The following is a 15,197-nucleotide window of genomic DNA, read 5'->3' as shown; positions in this document are numbered from 1 at the left end:
GTAGCAGATGGGCGAATGGATCTTTAGGATAATATGTTTCAAATATGTATGTTATAACCACTTACATTCACACCTGACCACTCTGACCCTGGTTCCATTAAATGTTGTGAACTGGACTGGACGGTTGATGACGGGATTCTGTTGGGTTGCCAGTTTCAGCTTGGATGTGTTTCCGTAGTGTAGTGGTTATCACGTTCGCCTAACACGCGAAAGGTCCTGGTTCGAGACCGGGCGGAAACAATGCCAACGTTTTTGTATTGAGTGCTCGCTGTTGGGAGCATAGACCGTATGAAAGTTAAACACTAACTCTAGTTGTGAGAAGTTCTTAGTAGTGTTCGGGTGTCAACATCCATTCCTGTATTGCCATCTTCGTGCACCTCTCCAGCATGAACTTCTGGGGTAACCGTTTCCACCTGGATCGTCTAACGTGCAATGGACGGTTCGTAGCCCATTAGCATGTCTTGGCGGGCTTTGGCCGCTGTCGTTACTACCATACAATTGTAGCCTAGCTTGCTAGCATTGTTCCCCGCGGTAGCAGATTGGAGAATGGATGTTTACGATAATATGTTTCAAATATGTATGTTATAACCACTTACATTCACACCTGACCACTCTGACCCTGGTTCAATTAAATGTTGTGAACTAGACTGGACGGTTGATGACGGGATTCTAACGGGTGGCCAGATTCTGCAATGTATGTGTTTCCGTAGTGTAGTGGTTATCACGTTCGCCTCACACGCGAAAGGTCCCCGGTTCGAAACCGGGCGGAAACAGTATTACATTTTTGAAATACACAAAGTGAATGTTTAAATTCACCTGCTTTACTATCAAGCAGCTATTCGGGAAAAGTCTGTCTGGAGCAGAACTTTCAGCAGTGTCTACTGGGCACCACGCCACCTCTTCAACCGATAGCCTCGTCATATTATTAAGTGTTTAAACCTGCGCTGAAAACCTGTTCATGCGGATTTTTATCATGACAAGATTTGTTCGATCAAACAGGTTTCCGTAGTGTAGTGGTTATCACGTTCGCCTAACACGCGAAAGGTCCCCTGTTCGAGACCGGGCGTAAACATGATCAAAGTTTTTGTATTTAGTGCTCGCAGTTGAGAGCATAGACTGTATGAAAGTTAAACTCTAACTCTATTTGTGAGAAGTTCTTAGAAGTGTTGGGGTGTCAAAATCCTTTCCTGTATCGCCTAGCGTTCCTGAGGTGTGTGGCTGTCAACCTCCTTTCCTGTATCGCCTAGGGTTCCTGAGTCTTCTTCATGCACCTGTCCAGCATGGACTTCTGGGGTAACCGTCTCATCCTGGATCGCCTAGAGTGCAATGGACGGTTCGTAGCACATTAGCATGTCTTGGCGGGCTTTGGCCGCTGTCGTTACTACCATACAATTGGAGCCTAGCGTGCTAGCATTGTTCCCCGCGGTAGCAGATGGGCGAATGGATGTTTAGGATCATATGTTTCAAATATGTATGATATAACCACTTACATTCACACCTGACCACTCTGACCCTGGTTCCATTAAATGTTGTGAACTAGACTGGACGGTTGATGACGGGATTCTTTTGGGTGGCCAGATTCTGATACGTATGTGTTTCCGTAGTGTAGTGGTTATCACGTTTGCTTCACACGCGAAAGGTCCCTGGTTCGAAACCGGGCGGAAGCTGCATTTGTATTTTGATGCATACAGATTTAATGTTTAAATTCTCCTGCTTTACTATCAAGCATCTATTCGGGAAAAGTCTGTCTGGAACAGAACCTTCAGCAGTGTTTACTGGGCACCACGCCACCTCTTCAACCGATAATCCTTGTCATATTATTAAGTGTTTAAACCTGCTTTTTGCAGATGATGTGGTCCTCATTGGATCATCGGCCTGTGACCTTCAGCACTCACTGGATCGGCTGGCGGCCGAGTGTGAAGCGGCTGGGATGAGGATCAGCACCGCTAAATCTGAGGCCATGACTCTTAGCAGGAAACCGGTGGATTGCTTACTCCGGGTAGGAAATGAGTCCTTAGCCCAAGTGAAGGAGTTCAAGTACCTCGGGGTCTTGTTCGCGAGTGAGGGTACTATGGAGCGTGAGATTGGCCGGAGAATCGGAGCAGCGGGGGCGGTATTGCGTTCGCTTTACCGCACCGTTGTAACGAAAAGAGAGCTGAGCCGCAAGGCAAAGCTCTCGATCTACCGGTCGATCTTCGTTCCTATCCTCACCTATGGTCATGAGGGCTGGGTGATGACCGAAAGGACGAGATCGCGGGTACAAGCGGCCGAGATGAGTTTTCTCAGAAGGGTGGCTGGCGTCTCCCCTCCCAGGTCCTCTGACCCTGGTTCCATAAAATGTTGTGAACTAGACTGGACGGTTGATGACGGGATTCTTCTGGGTTGCCAGATGCTCCTTAAACGTGTTTCCGTAGTGTGGTGGTTATCACGTTCGCCTCACACGCGAGAGGTCCCGGGTTCGAAACCGGGCGGAAACAATATTACTGTTTTCAGATTACTGTTTGCGCTGAAACCTGTTCATGCGGGTGCTTCTGATGAAAAAAAATTCTAGGGTTTTGTTCAAACTAACAGGTTTCAGTAGTGTAGTGGTTATCACGTTCGCCTTACACGCGCAAGGTCCCTGGTTCGAAACCGGGCGGAAACAGTATTACTGTTTTCAGACATACAAAGTTAAACTTTAAATTCTCCTGCTTTATTATCGGGCAGCTATTTGGGAATAGTCTGTCGGGAATAGTCTGTCTGGAACAGAATCTTCAGCAGTGTCCACTGGGTGGGCACCACGCCACCTCTTCAACCGATAGCCTCGTCATATTATTAAGTCTTTAAACCTGCGCTGAAAACCTGTTCATGCGGGTGCTTCTGATGACAAGATTTCCTTATGTTAACAGGTTTCCTTAGTGTAGTGGTTATCACGTTCGCCTAAGACGCGAAAGGTCCCCGGTTCGAGACCGGGCGGAAACATGGTCAACTTATTTGTATTTAGCGCTCGCAGTTGAGAGCATAGACTGTATGAAAGTTAACTCTAGTTGTGAGAAGTTATTAGAAGTGTCTGGGTTTCAACCTCCTTTCCTGTATTGCCTAGTGTTCCTGAGTCTTCTTCGTGCACCTCTCCAGCATGGACATCTGGGTTAACCGTCTCATCCTGCATCGTCTAGCGTGCAATGGATGGTTCGTAGCCATTAGCATGTCTTGGCTGGCTTTTGCCGCTGTCGTTACGACTTTACAATTGAAGCCTAGCGTGCTAGCATTGTTCCCCGCGGTAGCAGATAGGCGAATGGATGTTTGGGATAATATGTTTCAAATATGTATGATATAACCACTTAAATTCACACCTGACCACTCTGACCATGGTTCCATAAAATGTTGTGAACTAGACTGGACGGTTGATGACGGGATTCTTCTGGGTTGCCAGATTCTCTTTGACTGTGTTTCTGTAGTATAGTGGTTATCACGTTCGCCTCACACGCGAAAGGTCCCCGGTTCGAAACCGGGCGGAAACAGTATTACTGTTTTCAGACATACGAAAACCTGTTCATGCGGGTGCTTCTGATGACAAGATTTATACATTTTAACGGGTTTTCGTAGTGTAGTGGTTATCACGTTCGCCTAACACGCGAAAGGTCCCCGGTTTGAGACCGGGCGGAAACATGATCAAAGTATTTGTATTTAGCGCTCGCAGTTGAGAGCATAGACTGTATGAAAGTTAACTCTAGTTGTGAGAAGTTATTAGAAGTGTCTGGGTGTCAACCTCCTTTCCTGTATTGCCTAGCGTTCCTGAGTCTTCTTCGTGAACCTCTCCAGCATGGACTTCTGGGTTAACCGTCTCATCCTGGATCGTCTAGCTTGCAATGGATGGTTCGTAGCCATTAGCATGTCTTGGCTGGCTTTTGCCGCTGTCGTTACGACTTTACAATTGAAGCCTAGCGTGCTAGCATTGTTCCTCGCGGTAGCAGATGGGCGAATGGATGTTTAGGATAATATGTTTCAAATATGTATGATATAACCACTTAAATTCACACCTGACCACTCTGACCCTGGTTCCATAAAATGTTGTGAACTAGACTGGACGGTTGATGAAGGGATTCTTCTGGGTTGCCAGACACTCTTTGAATGTGTTTCCGTAGTGTAGTGGTTATCACGTTCGCCTCACACGCGAAAGGTCCCCGGTTCGAAATCGGGCGGAAACATGATCAAAGTATTTGTATTTAGCGCTCGCAGTTGAGAGCATAGACTGTATGAAAGCTAACTCTAGTTGTGAGAAGTTCTTAGAAGTGTCTGGGTTTCAACCTCCTTTCCTGTATTGCCTAGCGTTCCTGAGTCTTCTTCGTGCACCTCTCCAGCATGGACATCTGGGTTAACCGTCTCATCCTGGATCGTCTAGCGTGCAATGGATGGTTCGTAGCCATTAGCATGTCTTGGCTGGCTTTTGCCGCTGTCGTTACGACTTTACAATTGAAGCCTAGCATGCTAGCATTGTTCCCCGCGGTAGCAGATAGGCGAATGGATGTTTGGGATAATATGTTTCAAATATGTATGATATAACCACTTACATTCACACCTGACCACTCTGACCCTGGTTCCATAAAATGTTGTGAACTAGACTGGACGGTTGATGAAGGGATTATTCTGGGTTGCCAGATCCTTGATTGTGTTTCCGTAGTGTAGTGGTTATCACGTTCGCCTCACACGCGAAAGGTCCCTGGTTCGAAACCGGGCGGAAACAGTATTACTGTTTTCAGACATACAAAGTTCATGTTTAAATTCTCCTGCTTTATTATCGGGCAGCTATTTGGGAATAGTCTGTCGGGAATAGTCTGTCTGGAACAGAACCTTCAGCAGTGTCCACTGGGCACCACGCCACCTCTTCAACCAATGGCCTCGTCATATTATTAAGTGTTTAAACCTGCGCTGAAAACCTGTTCATGCGGGTCCTTCTGATGACAAGATTTGTTCGTTTAAATAGGTTTCCGTAGTGTAGTGGTTATCATGTTTGCCTCACACGCGAAAGGTCCCCGGTTCGAAACCGGGCGGAAACCGTATTACTGTTTTCAGACATACGAAAACCTGTTCATGCGGGTGCTTCTCATGACAAGATTTATACATTTTAACAGGTTTTCGTAGTGTAGTGGTTATCACGTTCGCCTAACACGCGAAAGGTCCCCGGTTCGAGACCGGGCGGAAACATGATCAAAGTATTTGTATTTAGCGCTCGCAGTTGAGAGCATAGACTGTATGAAAGCTAACTCTAGTTGTGAGAAGTTCTTGGAAGTGTCTGGGTTTCAACCTCCTTTCCTGTATTGCCTAGTGTTCCTGAGTCTTCTTCGTGCACCTCTCCAGCATGGACATCTGGGTTAACCGTCTCATCCTGCATCGTCTAGCGTGCAATGGATGGTTCGTAGCCATTAGCATGTCTTGGCTGGCTTTTGCCGCTGTCGTTACGACTTTACAATTGAAGCCTAGCCGTGCTAGCATTGTTCCCCGCGGTAGCAGATAGGCGAATGGATGTTTGGGATAATATGTTTCAAATATGTATGATATAACCTAGGGCTGGGCGATTTTTTCGGTTTAATCGATTAATTTGCATTTTTTCTTTCCTACGGTTTGTGAAATGGCTGAACCGAAAAATCGCGATTTAAAAACAGTTCCAGACTCTTCCGATTTGTTTTGCTGAATAGACTCCGTATAGCCTCCTCTCTCACTTTCCAGAACGCGCGCAAAACTCAGCCTACTGCAATCACATTCACCTCGCCCCCGACAGACTTGGGGGAGAGCCGGGTCGATTGAAACACTTTTCAGTTAAACGTCTTTTGCAAAGATGACGTTATGTATACAAATAATTTGTGATCAACAACTCACATGTGTGTTCTCTTAGTTCCAAGCAGTGGTGTAGTCTACGTGATACGCAGGTATACGCCGTATACCCACTAGGAACGCACCAGGATTTGCGTATACCCACTTAAAAATGTGCACGGATACGTATCAATCGTCTTGTGACAGATCTTTCACTTCTGTGTTTATTTTTCGGAAATATCGGTGGGGTATAACTGCAATAAAATACTTTAAGCAGGGGAAGTTATCTCCTACATTCACCATTCATAAAATTCCCGCTGCGCGCTCGCGCTCTGCCCTATCTCTGTTACGAAGCGCGAAGCTGCCCCTGCATCTCTGCACGTTAGTTGGCGGGCCGAGCCCCTCCTTCTCGCGTGTGTGTGCGTGCGTGCGTGCGTGTGTGTCCAGTCCTCCCATATTAATGTGTAAACCACATAATAAGTAGTCAACAGAAGACAATGTTTTAATCCCACTTTATATCTCCTTGTTACTTTTAGATGAGAACCCCTGACCAGCCTTTCAGACTGGGTGTCAGGCTAGGGAATTTAAAAACAGGCATCCTTGGTTAGAGTGGAGGGAAAAAAAGTTATAGGTAAATGTCAGCCAACATACAGTTGGTATACACAATTGAAATTCATAATGTTAATCACTATGCAAATGAGAGTATAGCTAATCATGGTCATTTTTAAGGTGCAGTAATTTCACACTTTTACACAATTCAATTACTGTATGGTATGTTAGATAACAACAGTAAGAGCTCAAATTAGAGCAATTGAAAGAGTGAAACATTAGTCTCCTGTCATCTCCTTCTCATGCACTGGTTAGCCATGGATGTAAACAGTTCATTCAATTATTTTGAGTAGATTTTGTCCTTGTTTAGCATGTGCTATTGCTACTATAGATATACAAAGGACAACTTGTCATTTTTGTGTTCTATTTGTTCATACTGTTATTAAAACTGATAAACCTACTCAGCTTTCCATGATTGTTGATAATCGTTATACTCTTAAATCAGCGGGTTGTAGACCCCTGCGTTGGTGAGTGTGGTGCGACACCCCATAAGCGCCACACACGTACATGGGTTTCAATGGAATTTGTTTAGAGAAAAACAGAAAAAAAAAATCGAGGTTTAAATCGAAAATCGTCCATTAGTTAGAAAAAATCTAGATTTTATTTTTAGGCCAAATCGCCCAGCCCTAATATAACCACTTACATTCACACCTGACCACTCTGACCCTGGTTCCATAAAATGTTGTGAACTAGACTGGACGGTTGATGAAGGGATTCTTCTGGGTTGCCAGACACTCTTTGAATGTGTTTCCGTAGTGTAGTGGTTATCACGTTCGCCTCACACGCGAAAGGTCCCCGGTTCGAAACCGGGCGGAAACAGTATTACTGTTTTCAGACATACAAAGTTAATGTTTAAATTCTCCTGCTTTATTATCGGGCAGCTATTTGGGAATAGTTTGTCGGGAATAGTCTGTCTGGAACAGAACCTTCAGCAGTGTCCACTGGGCACCACGCCACCTCTTCAACCGATGGCCTCGTCATATTATTAAGTGTTTAAACCTGCGCTGAAAACCTGTTCATGCGGGTGCTTCTGATGACAAGATTTGTTTGTTTAAATAGGTTTCCGTAGTGTAGTGGTTATCACGTTCGCCTAACACGCGAAAGGTCCCCGGTTCGAGACCGGGCGGAAACATGATCAAAATATTTGTATTTAGCGCTCGCAGTTGAGAGCATAGACTGTATGAAAGCTAACTCTAGTTGTGAGAAGTTATTAGAAGTGTCTGGGTGTCAACCTCCTTTCCTGTATTGCCTAGCGTTCCTGAGTCTTCTTCGTGAACCTCTCCAGCATGGACTTCTGGGTTAACCGTCTCATCCTGGATCGTCTAGCGTGCAATGGATGGTTCGTAGCCATTAGCATGTCTTGGCTGGCTTTTGCCGCTGTCGTTACGACTTTAGAATTGAAGCCTAGCGTGCTAGCATTGTTCCTCGCGGTAGCAGATGGGCGAATGGATGTTTAGGATAATATGTTTCAAATATGTATGATATAACCACTTAAATTCACACCTGACCACTCTGACCATGGTTCCATAAAATGTTGTGAACTAGACTGGACGGTTGATGACGGGATTCTTCTGGGTTGCCAGATACTCCTTGACTGTGTTTCTGTAGTATAGTAGTTATCACGTTCGACTCACACGCGAAAGGTCCCCGGTTCGAAACCGGGCGGAAACATGATCAAAGTATTTGTATTTAGCGCTCGCAGTTGAGAGCATAGACTGTATGAAAGCTAACTCTAGTTGTGAGAAGTTCTTAGAAGTGTCTGGGTTTCAACCTCCTTTCCTGTATTGCCTAGCGTTCCTGAGTCTTCTTCGTGCACCTCTCCAGCATGGACATCTGGGTTAACCGTCTCATCCTGGATCGTTTAGCGTGCAATGGATGGTTCGTAGCCATTAGCATGTCTTGGCTGGCTTTTGCCGCTGTCGTTACGACTTTACAATTGAAGCCTAGCATGCTAGCATTGTTCCCCGCGGTAGCAGATAGGCGAATGGATGTTTGGGATAATATGTTTCAAATATGTATGATATAACCACTTACATTCACACCTGACCACTCTGACCCTGGTTCCATAAAATGTTGTGAACTAGACTGGACGGTTGATGAAGTGATTCTTCTGGGTTGCCAGATACCCCTTGAATGTGTTTCCGTAGTGTAGTGGTTATCACGTTCGCCTCACACGCGAAAGGTCCCCGGTTCGAAACCGGGCGGAAACAGTATTACTGTTTTCAGACATACAAAGTTAATGTTTAAATTCTCCTGCTTTATTATCGGGCAGCCATTTGGGAATAGTCTGTCGGTAATAGTCCGTCTGGAACAGAACCTTCAGCAGTGTTTACTGGGCACCACGCCACCTCTTCAACAAATAGCCTTGTCATATTATTAAGTTTTTTAACCTGCGCTGAGACCTGTTCATGCGGGTACTTCTGATGAAAAAAATGTTTAGGGTTTTGTTCAAACTTACAGGTTTCCGTAGTGTAGTGGTTATCACGTTCGCCTTACACGCGAAAGGTCCCCGGTTCGAAACCGGGGGGAAACAGTATTACTGTTTTCAGACATACAAAGTTAATGTTTAAATTCTCCTAGTTTATTATCGGGCTGCTATTTGGGAATAGTCTGTCTTGAATAGTCTGTCTGGAACAGAACCTTCAGCAGTGTTTACTGGGCACCACGCCACCTCTTCAACCGATAGCCTCGTCATATTATTAAGTGTTTAAACCTGCGCTGAAACCTGTTCATGCGGGTGCTTCTGATGACAAGATTTGTCCATTTAACAGGTTTCCGTAGTGTAGTGGTTATCACGTTCGCCTAACACGCGAAAGGTCCCCGGTTCGAGACCGGGCGGAAACATGATCAAAGTATTTGTATTTAGCGCTCGCAGTTGAGAGCATAGACTGTATGAAAGCTAACTCTAGTTGTGAGAAGTTCTTAGAAGTGTCTGGGTTTCAACCTCCTTTCCTGTATTGCCTAGCGTTCCTGAGTCTTCTTCGTGCACCTCTCCAGCATGGACATCTGGGTTAACCGTCTCATCCTGCATCGTCTAGCGTGCAATGGATGGTTCGTAGCCATTAGCATGTCTTGGCTGGCTTTTGCCGCTGTCGTTACGACTTTACAATTGAAGCCTAGCGTGCTAGCATTGTTCCCCGCGGTAGCAGATAGGCGAATGGATGTTTGGGATAATATGTTTCAAATATGTATGATATAACCACTTACATTCACACCTGACCACTCTGACCCTGGTTCCATAAAATGTTGTGAACTAGACTGGACGGTTGATGAAGGGATTCTTCTGGGTTGCCAGATACCCCTTGAATGTGTTTCCGTAGTGTAGTGGTTATCACGTTCGCCTCACACGCGAAAGGTCCCCGGTTCGAAACAGGGCGGAAACAGTATTACTGTTTTCAGACATACAAAGTTAATGTTTAAATTCTCCTGCTTTATTATCGGGCAGCCATTTGGGAATAGTCTGTCGGGAATAGTCCGTCTGGAACAGAACCTTCAGCAGTGTTTACTGGGCACCACGCCACCTCTTCAACAAATAGCCTTGTCATATTATTAAGTTTTTTAACCTGCGCTGAGACCTGTTCATGCGGGTACTTCTGATGAAAAAAATGTTTAGGGTTTTGTTCAAACTTACAGGTTTCCGTAGTGTAGTGGTTATCACGTTCGCCTTACACGCGAAAGGTCCCCGGTTCGAAACCGGGCGGAAACAGTATTACTGTTTTCAGACATACAAAGTTAATGTTTAAATTCTCCTAGTTTATTATCGGGCTGCTATTTGGGAATATAGTCTGTCTTGAATAGTCTGTCTGGAACAGAACCTTCAGCAGTGTTTACTGGGCACCACGCCACCTCTTCAACCGATAGCCTCGTCATATTATTAAGTGTTTAAACCTGCGCTGAAACCTGTTCATGCGGGTGCTTCTGATGACAAGATTTGTTCATTTAACAGGTTTCCGTAGTGTAGTGGTTATCACGTTTGCCTAACACGCGAAAGGTCCCCGGTTCGAGACCGGGCGGAAACATGGTCAAAGTATTTGTATTTAGCGCTCGCAGTTGAGAGCATAGACTGTATGAAAGTTAACTCTAGTTGTGAGAAGTTATTAGAAGTGTCTGGGTGTCAACCTCCTTTCCTGTATTGCCTAGCGTTCCTGAGTCTTCTTCGTGAACCTCTCCAGCATGGACTTCTGGGTTAACCGTCTCATCCTGGATCGTCTAGCGTGCAATGGATGGTTCGTAGCCATTAGCATGTCTTGGCAGGCTTTTGCCGCTGTCGTTACGACTATACAATTGAAGCCTAGCGTGCTAGCATTGTTCCTCGCGGTAGCAGATGGGCGAATGGATGTTTAGGATAATATGTTTCAAATATGTATGATATAACCACTTAAATTCACACCTGACCACTCTGACCATGGTTCCATAAAATGTTGTGAACTAGACTGGACGGTTGATGACGGGATTCTTCTGGGTTGCCAGATACTCCTTGAATGTGTTTCTGTAGTGTCACACGCGAAAGGTCCCCGGTTCGAAACCGGGCGGAAACAATATTGCTGTTTTCAGACATACGAAAACCTGTTCATGCGGGTCCTTCTTATGACAAGATTTGTACATTTTAACAGGTTTCCGTAGTGTAGTGGTTATCACGTTCGCCTAACACGCGAAAGGTCCCCGGTTCGAGACCGGGCGGAAACATGATCAAAGTATTTGTATTTAGCGCTCGCAGTTGAGAGCATAGACTGTATGAAAGCTTACTCTAGTTGTGAGAAGTTCTTAGAAGTGTCTGGGTTTCAACCTCCTTTCCTGTATTGCCTAGCGTTCCTGAGTCTTCTTCGTGCACCTCTCCAGCATGGACATCTGGGTTAACCGTCTCATCCTGGATCGTTTAGCGTGCAATGGATGGTTCGTAGCCATTAGCATGTCTTGGCTTTCTTTTGCCGCTGTCGTTACGACTTTACAATTGAAGCCTAGCATGCTAGCATTGTTCCCCGCGGTAGCAGATAGGCGAATGGATGTTTGGGATAATATGTTTCAAATATGTATGATATAACCACTTACATTCACACCTGACCACTCTGACCCTGGTTCCATAAAATGTTGTGAACTAGACTGGACGGTTGATGAAGGGATTCTTGTGGGTTGCCAGATACTCCTTGGATGTGTTTCCGTAGTGTAGTGGTTATCACGTTCGCCTCACACGCGAAAGGTCCCCGGTTCGAAACCGGGGGGAAACAGTATTACTGTTTTCAGACATACAAAGTTAATGTTTAAATTCTCCTGCTTTATTATCGGGCAGCCATTTGGGAATAGTCTGTCGGGAATAGTCCGTCTGGAACAGAACCTTCAGCAGTGTTTACTGGGCACCACGCCACCTCTTCAACAAATAGCCTTGTCATATTATTAAGTTTTTTAACCTGCGCTGAGACCTGTTCATGCGGGTACTTCTGATGAAAAAAATGTTTAGGGTTTTGTTCAAACTTACAGGTTTCCGTAGTGTAGTGGTTATCATGTTCGCCTTACACGCGAAAGGTCCCCGGTTCGAAACCGGGCGGAAACAGTATTACTGTTTTCAGACATACAAAGTTAATGTTTAAATTCTCCTAGTTTATTATCGGGCTGCTATTTGGGAATAGTCTGTCTTGAATAGTCTGTCTGGAACAGAACCTTCAGCAGTGTTTACTGGGCACCACGCCACCTCTTCAACCGATAGCCTCGTCATATTATTAAGTGTTTAAACCTGCGCTGAAACCTGTTCATGCGGGTGCTTCTGATGACAAGATTTGTTCATGTAACAGGTTTCCGTAGTGTAGTGGTTATCACGTTCGCCTAACACGCGAAAGGTCCCCGGTTCGAGACCGGGCGGAAACATGGTCAAAGTATTTGTATTTAGCGCTCGCAGTTGAGAGCATAGACTGTATGAAAGTTAACTCTAGTTGTGAGAAGTTATTAGAAGTGTCTGGGTGTCAACCTCCTTTCCTGTATTGCCTAGCGTTCCTGAGTCTTCTTCATGAACCTCTCCAGCATGGACTTCTGGGTTAACCGTCTCATCCTGGATCGTCTAGCGTGCAATGGATGGTTCGTAGCCATTAGCATGTCTTGGCAGGCTTTTGCCGCTGTCGTTACGACCATACAATTGAAGCCTAGCGTGCTAGCATTGTTCCTCGCGGTAGCAGATGGGCGAATGGATGTTTGGGATAATATGTTTGAAATATGTATGATATAACCACTTACATTCACACCTCACCACTCTGACCCTGGTTCCATAAAATGTTGTGAACTAGACTGGACGGTTGATGAAGGGATTCTTCTGGGTTGCCAGACACTCTTTGAATGTGTTTCCATAGTGTAGTGGTTATCACGTTTGCCTCACACGCGAAAGGTCCCCGGTTTGAAACCGGGCGGAAACAGTATTACTGTTTTCAGACATACAAAGTTAATGTTTAAATTCTCCTGCTTTATTATCGGGCAGCTATTTGGGAATAGTCTGTCGGGAATAGTCTGTCTGGAACAGAACCTTCAGCAGTGTCCACTGGGCACCACGCCACCTCTTCAACCGATGGCCTCGTCATATTATTAAGTGTTTAAACCTGCGCTGAAAACCTGTTCATGCGGGTGCTTCTGATGACAAGATTTGTCCGTTTAAATAGGTTTCCGTAGTGTAGTGGTTATCACGTTCGTCTCACACGCGAAAGGTCCCCGGTTCGAAACCGGGCGGAAACAGAATTACTGTTTTCAGACATACGAAAACCTGTTCATGCGGGTGCTTATGATGACAAGATTTATATATTTTAACAGGTTTTCGTAGTGTAGTGGTTATCACGTTCGCCTAACACGCGAAAGGTCCCCGGTTCGAGACCGGGCGGAAACATGATCAAAGTATTTGTGTTTAGCGCTCGCAGTTGAGAGCATAGACTGTATGAAAGCTAACTCTAGTTGTGAGAAGTTATTAGAAGTGTCTGGGTGTCAACCTCCTTTCCTGTATTGCCTAGCGTTCCTGAGTCTTCTTCGTGAACCTCTCCAGCATGGACTTCTGGGTTAACCGTCTCATCCTGGATCGTCTAGCGTGCAATGGATGGTTCGTAGCCATTAGCATGTCTTGGCAGGCTTTTGCCGCTGTCGTTACGACCATACAATTGAAGCCTAGCGTGCTAGCATTGTTCCTCGCGGTAGCAGATGGGCGAATGGATGTTTGGGATAATATGTTTGAAATATGTATGATATAACCACTTACATTCACACCTCACCACTCTGACCCTGGTTCCATAAAATGTTGTGAACTAGACTGGACGGTTGATGAAGGGATTCTTCTGGGTTGCCAGACACTCTTTGAATGTGTTTCCATAGTGTAGTGGTTATCACGTTTGCCTCACACGCGAAAGGTCCCCGGTTTGAAACCGGGCGGAAACAGTATTACTGTTTTCAGACATACAAAGTTAATGTTTAAATTCTCCTGCTTTATTATCGGGCAGCTATTTGGGAATAGTCTGTCGGGAATAGTCTGTCTGGAACAGAACCTTCAGCAGTGTCCACTGGGCACCACGCCACCTCTTCAACCGATGGCCTCGTCATATTATTAAGTGTTTAAACCTGCGCTGAAAACCTGTTCATGCGGGTGCTTCTGATGACAAGATTTGTCCGTTTAAATAGGTTTCCGTAGTGTAGTGGTTATCACGTTCGTCTCACACGCGAAAGGTCCCCGGTTCGAAACCGGGCGGAAACAGAATTACTGTTTTCAGACATACGAAAACCTGTTCATGCGGGTGCTTATGATGACAAGATTTATATATTTTAACAGGTTTTCGTAGTGTAGTGGTTATCACGTTCGCCTAACACGCGAAAGGTCCCCGGTTCGAGACCGGGCGGAAACATGATCAAAGTATTTGTGTTTAGCGCTCGCAGTTGAGAGCATAGACTGTATGAAAGCTAACTCTAGTTGTGAGAAGTTATTAGAAGTGTCTGGGTGTCAACCTCCTTTCCTGTATTGCCTAGCGTTCCTGAGTCTTCTTCGTGAACCTCTCCAGCATGGACTTCTGGGTTAACCGTCTCATCCTGGATCGTCTAGCATGCAATGGATGGTTCGTAGCCATTAACATGTCTTGGCTGGCTTTTGCCGCTGTCGTTACGACTTTACAATTGAAGCCTAGCGTGCTAGCATTGTTCCCCGCGGTAGCAGATAGGCGAATGGATGTTTGGGATAATATGTTTCAAATATGTATGATATAACCACTTACATTCACACCTGACCACTCTGACCCTGGTTCCATAAAATGTTGTGAACTAGACTGGACGGTTGATGAAGGGATTCTTCTGGGTTGCCAGATACTCCTTGAATGTGTTTCCGTAGTGTAGTGGTTATCACGTTCGCCTCACACGCGAAAGGTCCCCGGTTCGAAACCGGGCGGAAACAGTATTACTGTTTTCAGACATACAAAGTTAATGTTTAAATTCTCCTGCTTTATTATCGGGCAGCCATTTGGGAATAGTCTGTCGGGAATAGTCCGTCTGGAACAGAACCTTCAGCAGTGTTTACTGGGCACCACGCCACCTCTTCAACAAATAGCCTTGTCATATTATTAAGTTTTTTAACCTGCGCTGAGACCTGTTCATGCGGGTACTTCTGATGAAAAAAATGTTTAGGGTTTTGTTCAAACTTACAGGTTTCCGTAGTGTAGTGGTTATCACGTTCGCCTTACACGCGAAAGGTCCCCGGAAAGGTCCCCGGAAACCGGGCGGAAACAGTATTACTGTTTTCAGACATACAAAGTTAATGTTTAAATTCTCCTAGTTTATTATCGGGCTGCTATTTG

The 15,197-nt window shown here is 45.3% G+C and overlaps 32 non-coding genes across 32 annotated transcripts; all 32 read left to right on the top strand.

Annotated features, from left to right (window-relative positions):
• The first annotated feature begins 168 nt into the window (after window positions 1-168).
• Window positions 169-240, top strand: trnav-aac (transfer RNA valine (anticodon AAC)). Its single transcript has one exon. It is a non-coding gene; the product is annotated as a tRNA-Val (tRNA).
• A 460-nt stretch (window positions 241-700) lies between these two features.
• trnav-cac (transfer RNA valine (anticodon CAC)) lies at window positions 701-773 on the top strand. Its single transcript has one exon. It is a non-coding gene; the product is annotated as a tRNA-Val (tRNA).
• Window positions 774-999: 226 nt separating this feature from the next.
• Window positions 1,000-1,072, top strand: trnav-aac (transfer RNA valine (anticodon AAC)). The gene has a single exon. It is a non-coding gene; the product is annotated as a tRNA-Val (tRNA).
• A 522-nt stretch (window positions 1,073-1,594) lies between these two features.
• On the top strand, window positions 1,595-1,667 carry trnav-cac (transfer RNA valine (anticodon CAC)). Its single transcript has one exon. It is a non-coding gene; the product is annotated as a tRNA-Val (tRNA).
• A 737-nt stretch (window positions 1,668-2,404) lies between these two features.
• Window positions 2,405-2,477, top strand: trnav-cac (transfer RNA valine (anticodon CAC)). The gene has a single exon. It is a non-coding gene; the product is annotated as a tRNA-Val (tRNA).
• A 94-nt stretch (window positions 2,478-2,571) lies between these two features.
• On the top strand, window positions 2,572-2,644 carry trnav-uac (transfer RNA valine (anticodon UAC)). The gene has a single exon. It is a non-coding gene; the product is annotated as a tRNA-Val (tRNA).
• A 244-nt stretch (window positions 2,645-2,888) lies between these two features.
• On the top strand, window positions 2,889-2,961 carry trnal-aag (transfer RNA leucine (anticodon AAG)). The gene has a single exon. It is a non-coding gene; the product is annotated as a tRNA-Leu (tRNA).
• Window positions 2,962-3,427: 466 nt separating this feature from the next.
• On the top strand, window positions 3,428-3,500 carry trnav-cac (transfer RNA valine (anticodon CAC)). Its single transcript has one exon. It is a non-coding gene; the product is annotated as a tRNA-Val (tRNA).
• Window positions 3,501-3,575: 75 nt separating this feature from the next.
• trnav-aac (transfer RNA valine (anticodon AAC)) lies at window positions 3,576-3,648 on the top strand. Its single transcript has one exon. It is a non-coding gene; the product is annotated as a tRNA-Val (tRNA).
• A 466-nt stretch (window positions 3,649-4,114) lies between these two features.
• trnav-cac (transfer RNA valine (anticodon CAC)) lies at window positions 4,115-4,187 on the top strand. The gene has a single exon. It is a non-coding gene; the product is annotated as a tRNA-Val (tRNA).
• A 463-nt stretch (window positions 4,188-4,650) lies between these two features.
• On the top strand, window positions 4,651-4,723 carry trnav-cac (transfer RNA valine (anticodon CAC)). Its single transcript has one exon. It is a non-coding gene; the product is annotated as a tRNA-Val (tRNA).
• Window positions 4,724-4,963: 240 nt separating this feature from the next.
• Window positions 4,964-5,036, top strand: trnav-cac (transfer RNA valine (anticodon CAC)). The gene has a single exon. It is a non-coding gene; the product is annotated as a tRNA-Val (tRNA).
• A 75-nt stretch (window positions 5,037-5,111) lies between these two features.
• Window positions 5,112-5,184, top strand: trnav-aac (transfer RNA valine (anticodon AAC)). Its single transcript has one exon. It is a non-coding gene; the product is annotated as a tRNA-Val (tRNA).
• A 1,961-nt stretch (window positions 5,185-7,145) lies between these two features.
• Window positions 7,146-7,218, top strand: trnav-cac (transfer RNA valine (anticodon CAC)). The gene has a single exon. It is a non-coding gene; the product is annotated as a tRNA-Val (tRNA).
• Window positions 7,219-7,458: 240 nt separating this feature from the next.
• trnav-aac (transfer RNA valine (anticodon AAC)) lies at window positions 7,459-7,531 on the top strand. Its single transcript has one exon. It is a non-coding gene; the product is annotated as a tRNA-Val (tRNA).
• Window positions 7,532-8,536: 1,005 nt separating this feature from the next.
• trnav-cac (transfer RNA valine (anticodon CAC)) lies at window positions 8,537-8,609 on the top strand. The gene has a single exon. It is a non-coding gene; the product is annotated as a tRNA-Val (tRNA).
• Window positions 8,610-8,859: 250 nt separating this feature from the next.
• On the top strand, window positions 8,860-8,932 carry trnav-uac (transfer RNA valine (anticodon UAC)). Its single transcript has one exon. It is a non-coding gene; the product is annotated as a tRNA-Val (tRNA).
• A 238-nt stretch (window positions 8,933-9,170) lies between these two features.
• On the top strand, window positions 9,171-9,243 carry trnav-aac (transfer RNA valine (anticodon AAC)). Its single transcript has one exon. It is a non-coding gene; the product is annotated as a tRNA-Val (tRNA).
• A 466-nt stretch (window positions 9,244-9,709) lies between these two features.
• On the top strand, window positions 9,710-9,782 carry trnav-cac (transfer RNA valine (anticodon CAC)). Its single transcript has one exon. It is a non-coding gene; the product is annotated as a tRNA-Val (tRNA).
• A 250-nt stretch (window positions 9,783-10,032) lies between these two features.
• Window positions 10,033-10,105, top strand: trnav-uac (transfer RNA valine (anticodon UAC)). The gene has a single exon. It is a non-coding gene; the product is annotated as a tRNA-Val (tRNA).
• Window positions 10,106-10,345: 240 nt separating this feature from the next.
• Window positions 10,346-10,418, top strand: trnav-aac (transfer RNA valine (anticodon AAC)). The gene has a single exon. It is a non-coding gene; the product is annotated as a tRNA-Val (tRNA).
• Window positions 10,419-11,012: 594 nt separating this feature from the next.
• trnav-aac (transfer RNA valine (anticodon AAC)) lies at window positions 11,013-11,085 on the top strand. Its single transcript has one exon. It is a non-coding gene; the product is annotated as a tRNA-Val (tRNA).
• Window positions 11,086-11,551: 466 nt separating this feature from the next.
• trnav-cac (transfer RNA valine (anticodon CAC)) lies at window positions 11,552-11,624 on the top strand. The gene has a single exon. It is a non-coding gene; the product is annotated as a tRNA-Val (tRNA).
• A 250-nt stretch (window positions 11,625-11,874) lies between these two features.
• trnav-uac (transfer RNA valine (anticodon UAC)) lies at window positions 11,875-11,947 on the top strand. Its single transcript has one exon. It is a non-coding gene; the product is annotated as a tRNA-Val (tRNA).
• A 238-nt stretch (window positions 11,948-12,185) lies between these two features.
• On the top strand, window positions 12,186-12,258 carry trnav-aac (transfer RNA valine (anticodon AAC)). The gene has a single exon. It is a non-coding gene; the product is annotated as a tRNA-Val (tRNA).
• Window positions 12,259-12,724: 466 nt separating this feature from the next.
• Window positions 12,725-12,797, top strand: trnav-cac (transfer RNA valine (anticodon CAC)). The gene has a single exon. It is a non-coding gene; the product is annotated as a tRNA-Val (tRNA).
• A 240-nt stretch (window positions 12,798-13,037) lies between these two features.
• On the top strand, window positions 13,038-13,110 carry trnav-cac (transfer RNA valine (anticodon CAC)). The gene has a single exon. It is a non-coding gene; the product is annotated as a tRNA-Val (tRNA).
• A 75-nt stretch (window positions 13,111-13,185) lies between these two features.
• Window positions 13,186-13,258, top strand: trnav-aac (transfer RNA valine (anticodon AAC)). Its single transcript has one exon. It is a non-coding gene; the product is annotated as a tRNA-Val (tRNA).
• A 466-nt stretch (window positions 13,259-13,724) lies between these two features.
• On the top strand, window positions 13,725-13,797 carry trnav-cac (transfer RNA valine (anticodon CAC)). The gene has a single exon. It is a non-coding gene; the product is annotated as a tRNA-Val (tRNA).
• A 240-nt stretch (window positions 13,798-14,037) lies between these two features.
• On the top strand, window positions 14,038-14,110 carry trnav-cac (transfer RNA valine (anticodon CAC)). The gene has a single exon. It is a non-coding gene; the product is annotated as a tRNA-Val (tRNA).
• A 75-nt stretch (window positions 14,111-14,185) lies between these two features.
• Window positions 14,186-14,258, top strand: trnav-aac (transfer RNA valine (anticodon AAC)). The gene has a single exon. It is a non-coding gene; the product is annotated as a tRNA-Val (tRNA).
• A 466-nt stretch (window positions 14,259-14,724) lies between these two features.
• Window positions 14,725-14,797, top strand: trnav-cac (transfer RNA valine (anticodon CAC)). The gene has a single exon. It is a non-coding gene; the product is annotated as a tRNA-Val (tRNA).
• Window positions 14,798-15,197: the final 400 nt, after the last annotated feature.

The sequence above is a fragment of the Gadus morhua genome, chromosome 21 (genome assembly GCF_902167405.1).
Source record: "Gadus morhua chromosome 21, gadMor3.0, whole genome shotgun sequence".
Lineage (NCBI taxonomy): Eukaryota > Metazoa > Chordata > Actinopteri > Gadiformes > Gadidae > Gadus > Gadus morhua.
This window is presented reverse-complemented; position numbering and strand designations above follow the sequence as displayed.